The 9,241-nt window shown below is 31.1% G+C and overlaps 1 protein-coding gene across 1 annotated transcript in view; it reads left to right on the top strand.

Moving 5' to 3' along the window:
• LOC106463469 (diacylglycerol kinase eta-like) overlaps positions 1–5,203 on the top strand; it is a 102,190-nt gene extending 96,987 nt beyond the window's left edge. The window contains 1 exon segment of the mRNA XM_022390966.1: positions 1,199–5,203. The gene's annotated coding sequence lies outside the window, so the exon portion shown is untranslated.
• The last annotated feature ends 4,038 nt before the right edge of the window (positions 5,204–9,241 follow it).

Here is a 9,241-nt window from a genome sequence, read left to right as displayed (position 1 = left end):
AAAATGTACATAACTTTTTATTTCGTGACTGATCTTATTCATGTCGCCATTAAAACAAAGCTTGCGCAACACGAGTTCGATGGTCTGTGAACTATCTCTGTCTATTAATCTCAACAAGAGCTAGAGGCACTGTATCAACTTGCCCCTGTAACAACTAGCCCCGGTCTCCCCTACTAGGTAAAATTATTTGAAAAAAAAAAAAGCTTCCTTAGATGTGAATATTGGAAGTTATTTTAGTTTGTCATTAGTGAATTTGCCTTTAGCTATTGAAAATGTACTTTAATGTAATTCAGCTAAAGAATTCAAAGGTCAATGGATTATCGTATACTGCCAATCTCTGTGGTATAAACCTTGATTTTGATATTGATGACTTTAACATTTAATATCTTCAATCCATGTAATTCACCATTTTTTTTCTTTTCCATGTATTTGTGAATAATTATCAGTCATTTCTACCTTATTTTTACTTGAGAAGTTTTAACTTTATTTATTCATTTGCTTTTTTAGTTCTTATTCTTGTTCCTCTATATTTTTACATTTTTATATGTCATATGTATGTAAGCTATACAAAATCCAGTTCCAAAGCATATTTCTCTTGCTCTTCTCTTTTTTTGGCTAATTTGTGTACCCTTCTTCTGTTACATCAAAAATCACATGAAGTAGCATGCAAACTGTTTTGTTGTCATGATAAACTATCAAAATACTAACATGAATTCACTTATGATTACAAGTCTGATTTTTTATTTTTTGTTTACTTTCATTTCACATCCGAAGAAGGCAATTCTTACTTCTGGAAGTTCTCTGCATATCACATTTTTAAAATTCTTTGTGTGCCAAAACCTAATTTCAGTTATTTGTATATTTTTTAAATATCTCTTTGTGATAACTCAGAATTGGAAATCTTTGAAAATGAATACGATTTAATTGGCAAAGGAATTTTTGCAATTAAAATATAAAACTGAGATTAAAAGTTTGTTTCAGCTATTTTAGGCCTTCATATTCTATGAATAAGACAGTGCTAGTTTCAGATTTTTTATAGCTTTTAATAACTATTCTAAATTTAACTTAACTGTAAGGTATAGGACTATAATGCTTTTGTTAGTATCTACTTTATATTGGTGCAATTGTTATTAGAATTATTGTAAAGAAATGCTAGTTAGCAATAAGTCTAATCTTATTCAAAAATTCTTCTTTATAGAACCTAGGACTCAACAAGGTCATCAAGAGAATTCTACAAGCTAAAAGAAATACTAATTCCTACATACAAACAGAAAAATGTTTATTTTTTAGCAATTATAAAAAATTACTCATTTTTACATGAACTGTAGTCTGTGTTTTAAAAATTGTGCCAAAATGTGTAAGTTTTTATAAGGTTTCATTTTTATAATAAAAAGAAGTTTTCATTATTTAAACTTCACTATGATCTCAAACAGAAGAAATGTTTGGAGACAAAAAAAGGGAGAACTACTGAAGTTTTAAACTTTTGCTGCTTGTTAAAAAGACTTAAGTTCATCAATTTTTGTCCAAGACGATATAACATATAGATTGCTGAAGAACCAATATTGTTGAGAAAACTTTCAGAGAACGATGTGTTGTGTCTAACCAGTTGTATATATGGAAAAAAGAGAGAGAAAAAATAAATGTAAAAGTATAACCTTTTTCTTCAACTGTTAGTGGTTTTGTAGCTTCAGTGGCGATTCTAATATCACATGTGTTAAAGTAAATTGTAACATCTAAGAGTAATGAAGTTGCAGTTGAAGAAAACATTTAGTTTAATATATTTTTCTTTATAATTGTTCTAGAAATAAACATTTGAATGTTGATTTAAATTTGTATATATGTATCTATAAATACTTATAATATTTTAATTTTAAAAAGCTTGGGTGTTTCCCCTAGTCTAGGTGCAAACTAAGTGTTTGTTTTAACTATAGCTATTTTTATCAGTGATTTACGTTAGATATGTACAAGGTGAATAGAAAATGTTATACAAATTGAGTAGTTGTGGTAAGTAATGTTGATGTCTAGTGTCTTATTAGAAACTTTGCTTTCTAATCTTTGTAGTAAGTTTACTTAGTGTGGATGTCTATGCATCCTACTGTCAACTACATGAGTGCTCTTTAGAAGTCAGATAACAAGTCTCTCTCTCTGTTACTTATTTTTGCAAGTTTGCTGTAATGACACGTGCTTGCCTGAACATTTGGAAGGCTTTAATATTGTCTTTCACCAGGAACATACAGTACAAACTCTGTTAAAACTATTAAGTTTAGAGTAGATTATTTAAAGCTATAATTAGCTGTGAAGCTCCCCACTTGAAATAAAAGTTCAATTCCACAATCATGTGTTAGAATATGATTATTGATCATTTAAATCAAGTTCATGTATTTAATTTTAGTCGTGATCTTTTGAAAAACAACTTGATAAAATTAAACCACATGTAGCATAGTAATCATTATTGTATAATTTTTTAGGGGTTTATATATAAAAAATGTATATATTGTAGAATATAAGGACATTTATGTTGTTATGATAATTTGTAACATACAGCTACATAAAGTTTTGAATTTAAGTTTTTATGACCAGTCTCAGGTATCATTATAACACTCCCAGTACGATTGCCTGAGTTTTGTTTAACATCACTAAGTTTATTTAAATCCTCCTAGTACTGAAAATTTTTTCATTTAAAAAATTTTTACTCTTGTGAGATTTTGCTTTGAATGTGTTTGCTTGTCTGTATTACATTGAGGTAATGTCTTTCAACCAAGAGGTAATAATTCTGTAATCTGTTCTGTGCAAATCTTCTGTACTCATACTGTTACATCGAGTTATTGTTTAATCTCTATGTATCACATGATTGTATTAATTTTTCTTCTTGTGTGTATTTCACTTTGAAAATATCTGTTGTATCTTTAAAATAATTCTTATAGACTTTTTGTTTTCATCATGCTGTACAGAGTAAATGTTGTTGTGTCATTTGTTGCCTCTGACTTTTCAGCTGCTCAGCAATAAGTCTGAAGACTTCTGCTAAAATCGAGTTTCGATATCCGTGGTGGGCAGAGCACAGATAGCCTATTGTGTAGCTTTGTGCTCAACAACAGATGAACAAAATACAAACTGACTACCCTATATTAAGTAGTACATATTACTGCTATGCAAATTTACTCTTTCTAAGAAGTTTTGAAGTGATCATTTTGCTTCTTTTTTTGAATGTAAAATGCCATTCATTATTCAAGGATGATATGAAAATCTTTTAGGTCCACTAGTTACAATTACCTCACATTATAATCATCTACATTACCATGTTTTCTGTAAAGTTCTTGTTGCTTATAGTGGTAGATTGTGCAACTGAAACTAGATAAAATAGTCAAAACATTGGTGTGTGGAGTACTTTAAGATATTTTTTTTAAATTCTACAGGCTAGTTATCAGCATACTCAGTGTATTAAAATTTATCTAGGTGTGAAAGATACAAGGTACTCCACATGTTTTACCTGTTACTGTTTTTCAATTCTGACTTTATAGTATATATTGATATATAGAAAAAGCTTAGTCGAATATAGTTTGTTTACACCTCGAGACAATCATTAACTGATGCACTTTTCCTCTTGTTATTGGAATTTTTTATATATATCTTGAAATTGTTGTAAAAATATTTATATAATATCTGTTTGATTATGTGTTACTTTAGTATATATATAAATGCATGTATAACCATAACTACTTCACATTCCTCTTATTTTTAAAATGTTCAGAAATTTCCAAGTGAAGTTTAAGAATTTTGAAGAGTTTATTAACAGAACCTGTTCATTTGTAATTAATAAGTTAAAACTTTATTTAGGCTTAATGTTTTTATTTAACTTCATTGTAAAGGAAATGATGCAAGTTGAAGTTCAGCGTTCTAAACTCTGTAGATATTCTTTTGTTCAGAACTCCTCTATTAAAGCACTTTTTTTATCCAATATTTTCTAAAAGTATGTACAATTGAATAATATAGTGTTTTACAGAAATTTTATTAAAAATGGATGACGAGTCTTATGAAAAATGTTTTCTCTTAATCTAAACTAATGGGGTTGTTGTTGGACAAGATAATGAACAAAATATAGATGATAGTCTTTGATTAGTTTGTTGGCAGATGAAAAGTGATGTTGTTTGATAGGTTAACAAACATGAGAAATAGACAAGTCTGATAACAAAAGTACTTCTTTGTTGGTCATAAATAGTTGATGATGTTATAAAGTTTAACAGGATAATTAATAGAATATATGTAGTTGTGTTTGATGAAAAGATGGTAATTCTTAAATTGTTATTAACAAAAATAAAATACAAGCTTTAAGATCAAAATGTATATTTTATTATAAAATGTGATGATATGGCAATTTGATATGATAATTAGCAGAATATAAACGTTTATGTGTGAAAAGATGGCTACCAGGAGAAAGATGGTAATGCTTGACATTGTTATTGGCAAAAAAAAAAGCAAATACAAGCCATGTAATAAAACAGTATATGTTATTATACATATTTGAATATGGCAGAGTTTAACAGGATAATTAGTAGAATATTGTTATAGCTGGTTATATTTGAAAAGATGCTTTGTAGATGGAAATTCTTAACATTGTTATTAGCAGAAATAAAATACATAGTTAACAATGATAATGTATACTTTATTATAAACAAGTGAAGATAAGTTAAGTGTTTGATAGGGTGAGTAAATGAAAAAACCATGTTGGTGTTTCACTTGTAGTAAAAAAAAAACATTGAGAGCTATAACATTTAACATAGTGAATTATGAAAAAAGTTGTTGCTTGTATTTTTAGTATGTGAGGTGTAATTGAAAAACAAAGTTTAGAAAACAAGAGACTCAATTTTGAGGATCTTTAAGTTTTGGAAACAAGATGCATTTACCTGCATAGTTTCTGTTTACACCTTTATCACTTTATGGCATTGTTTTAAATACATCTTTTATTCAAAAAATACACAACAAATTTTTAATATTTTTGTCTGAACTAAACATTTATGTAAAATTATATTAATAAATAGTTAAGGTGTTTTCCAGTACCACAAATATTAATAAACTTATTCTTGATATATTTTGGAGGATGTGAATACATTACTTAGTTAGGTGTACTAGTTGTTAAATCTTGTCTTCTTTTGATGTAGTAAAATTATGATTTCCTAAACATTAATAAAACAGTCAAGCATTTTAATTTTTGTGTGAAAATAATAGGTCACTTGGAAGTGGAACTGGCTCTTGATTTTTTAAAATATGACTACATTGTTACTACAAATGAGAATATTTTTTACTTAATATAAATAAGCATATAAATATCAAACTTTCACAGAGTACAAGTCTAAGTCTTCTGGACCAATATGGATTTGTTTTTGGTAAAGAAGAAAAATTATCACCGTGTGTGCTTCCAGAAGACTGCATTTGCAGCTTGCAGGAAGCATGTTGAAGTGTACAGGGTTTCCAGAAATTATACAAATAAATGTGTTAATATTTATTTCTGAATTTGTTGAAACTCCTGACAGCCCATTTCATGTTGTAACGTACATCTGTTGGTCTAGTAGCCATTGTGTCAGATTCTAGTCTTTGGAATACAAGTAAATAATTTTGTTAACTTGATTTCCAAACAACCAGTAAACACTTGTAAGATCCCTGGACAACAGACAATTTTAACTACACTCTGGCTATGAAAGTAAAAAAGAATATTCATTGTGCAAATGTGCAATGTTTTTTTATCTATTCTGTTTAAAATTATTTCATTTTGTCCCTTACCATGACTTATAGGGTCAATGATGTGAACATAAATAACATGTGGTTGGACACTACATGGATCAGTTTTCTGTTGCAATATGCAGTAAGCAGCTGCATGATGACATGCACACACACTAATTTAAACATGCATACATTTAATTAAATAATATGGTTTATATTTACATTCATTTTGTGTTATAGACAAGTACTGTGCAGAACAAAGTCACATTAGGTCACCATTGTAAACAAGGTGACATGTAGTTGATTAGTATGGTTTCTATGCCCATTTTATTTTGTATTAATATTTAATATTATCCATTACAAAGACTCTTTAAGATACCAGTGAAAACAAGAACAGTATTTACTTCATTAATATGATTTCCATTGCAATATATTTTAAGTTGGCCATTGCCAGGATTTATCAGATAACCAGTGTAAACAATGATAACATTTCATTGTTTACAGCGTTGGGCATTCTCAATGCGTGTTGTGGACATCGTGTCTGATGCTGGTGTTTAGGTATAGTGCTCACGAAGCCCTGGTGTTGCTGCAGTGGCCTTGTTTGACATTGTAGTGCATCCTCTCGTAGGACTCCATGGCAGGTGGGGTCAGTGGGCACTGAATCTTTTTCTTTTATTATGGATCCCTTCAATCCCAATAAAAAAGTGTAAAAACTCTGCTAATTGGTAAACGACCACACCTAAAAGACTGAACAGCAGTCTCCATCACAATGTGGACCTGTACTTGGCTTTCTGATCTTACATTCAATATCCGATAAATCTTTAGGACAAATGTCTCCCTTTTTTATTCAGAAGGGTTTAGAGGGGCTTGCTGGCTCTCCAAAGTCAGTTAAGAAGACATTAAGACATCTTGGTTGAAACATCCACAGCAAAGCACAGTGAACTTCTCTTGAATTCAGAGGCCATTGGGGATATACCCATTGAGGTTACTCCCCACGCTTCTTTGAATTTCTCACGAGGAGTTATTGTTGAGAGGGACTTAAAGTCTATCCCCGAGTCAGAGATCCTTGCTGGTTTCTCCAGCCAAGGAGTTTCAGCAGTTCGAAGGATCTCCATTTGTCAAGATGGTATTATGGTGCCGACCTCAGTTCTTGTTTTGACATTTTCATCACAACGTCCACCTGCCACTGTTAAGGCAGGTTATTTGAACTGTAAGGTACGGCCCTATATTCCCAACCCTCTCCAATATTTTCAGTGCCAGCGGTTCAGTCATTCGAAATACCTGAAGCTGATAAATTTTACAGCTGGGAAGTCATTGTAGCAGAGTTGCATCTACCATTTAATCTGGTAGAAAACCAAGCCAGTAATTGGGTGAAATTCAAGGCTTGTAAATGTGGTGCCCACAATAATTCAGATGTATGTGACACTGAGCTGTTGCACTTACACAGAGATGCATACTCCAGAATGGAAGCAGCAGTCTGAGAGGATATTTTGGTTGTTAAGTTTTTGGAGTCTGTAAGGCACCAGTTGTAACTTTGATGAAGTTGCTGGAGTAAAAGGTTACTGCAGCTTGTAACTGTAGTAGCTCCTCCAGAAATACACCACCTGAGTGTGCCAAATCCCATATTACAGGAGGTCACAATATGTGGGACCATGTCTTCAGATGCCATATAGTAATTTGGTTCAGCCATTTGGCAACAATATTGTGAATCTTCTGTACCAGCTGTGCTGATGATACAGATGGGGTGGCACCTTGATCCATGGATAAACATATAAATGTGTTATAGTTGTGGACATTTTAGTTATTTCTGACATAAATTTCCTTTTCTTGTATCTGCAAAAGAACCTAAACATCCTCAAAATAGGCCAACCAATTGAAAGCAGGCTCAAAAGGTCAACAGGCTATAAATGCTGTCATGTCTCCTAATCTAACCCTTTCCAAACTGGGGTATGTGTGTTTGTCTCGGTTTGGAACAGTTGGTGATACGTGCAGTGTTAGATTCTGGTATATCACACTTTTAACTTTTTGTCTAAATTTCAGCAGTAAATTACAGTTTTCTTTGTTTGGTGTGTATATTTTAAAGAATGATTCCTTTTTTCAAACCCAGTATCCAGTTAAAGGACAACAGAATTATGGGCCAACCAGTAAGTGGAATATATTTGATGACACATTTTACTGTGATTAAATATTTTTTAATTTGTTCACTTGTGTTTCTTTCCATTGCTGAGTTTTGATTTCATGTATACTTTGAAACTTTTCCACTGGATGTCATTTAACCCAAGTACCACGTTTGGTGGCCAATTTTTTTACAATAGCAGCATCATTTTCAGCATTAAGTGGAATCCAATTAACTCATTTTCAAGCTAATTTGCAGACTGGTTTGATTAATATTGAGAATTTATATGAATTTTAAAAGCTTCCTTGTGCTCAAATGAAAACATTAATCATGTTTCTGAACCATATTTTATGATGTAAAAGAAATGTATCAATGGCAGTTTCTTCAAGGTGTTGCATGTAATTTTTTTCAGCCACTGGAGATAAGAGTGGAATTATTGGTGATCTGTTATTCATTTTGAAGTAGCAATTATTCCACAGAAAACAGTATCCAAACATAGGTCTAAAAGTTTCATAATAACCTGCACTGAAAGTTTGGTTCTGAGGTTTCTGAATCTAATAAGATTTTTATTACAGGATTTTTGTAAAGATTGATACAACATTGATGCTTATCATAATCCCCATAATCTCATTATTTGTTGTAGTTTTTCTCCTCATTTCAGAGGATTTAGTTTAATTTCTTATAGAATGTAGAAATAGTGAAAGGTTTTAAAAGATTGGTGAAGACTTTTCTGCTTATGTAAACTGGTGAGCTTATGTAACACATAATGGGATGAAGGAGGGATGTTAGGCTCCTGGAATTTTGGTAATCCATAAAGTTCAGAGGTAGTAGCAAAATGAGAAGATAATTGTTAATAGTTCCTCATTTTTCTAGTTTTTGTTTGACAGGTGATAATGGGTCTTGCTATAGTTCAGAATATATTGGTTCAGATAAAAGGAGAGAGATTTCTTATTTATTTAGAATTACTCTCCCATCACCTTTTTCAACTGGTTTTATTACAATGCCCACTTCTTTTAAAAGCATTTTGTTTATCCTTTGCAATGTTAGTTTGGATATTGCTTTTTCTGTGTTCTAATGCATGACATATTTTGTAGCATAACTCATTGGCCTTATAATCACAAATTTTTATCTGCAGCTGTAAGGTCAAAGTATGGAATCTTGTTTAGTTTTGTAATGAAATTTAAACCAAGAGATAACTTGCTTTTAATATAGTGAGAGGGCATTACTACAGTCTATTTAATGTTTTGTTTTCTCTAATCTTAATCCTATCATGTTTCAATTCAGTCATAAAATGTTTGGATTTGTTTACCTGATGCATTGGTGTGTAGGAATATTCTTTCATATTGTTACGTCTCCGTTCGTTAGTTAATTTTCCGGAAATTCGTTCCGACGAAACTTTAGCGACACAAG

Source organism: Limulus polyphemus, unplaced genomic scaffold (assembly GCF_000517525.1).
Source record: "Limulus polyphemus unplaced genomic scaffold, Limulus_polyphemus-2.1.2 Scaffold1416, whole genome shotgun sequence".
In the NCBI taxonomy this organism is placed as follows: domain Eukaryota; kingdom Metazoa; phylum Arthropoda; class Merostomata; order Xiphosura; family Limulidae; genus Limulus; species Limulus polyphemus.
Note: the sequence above shows the minus strand (reverse complement) of the source record. Positions and strands in the feature narration are given on the sequence as shown.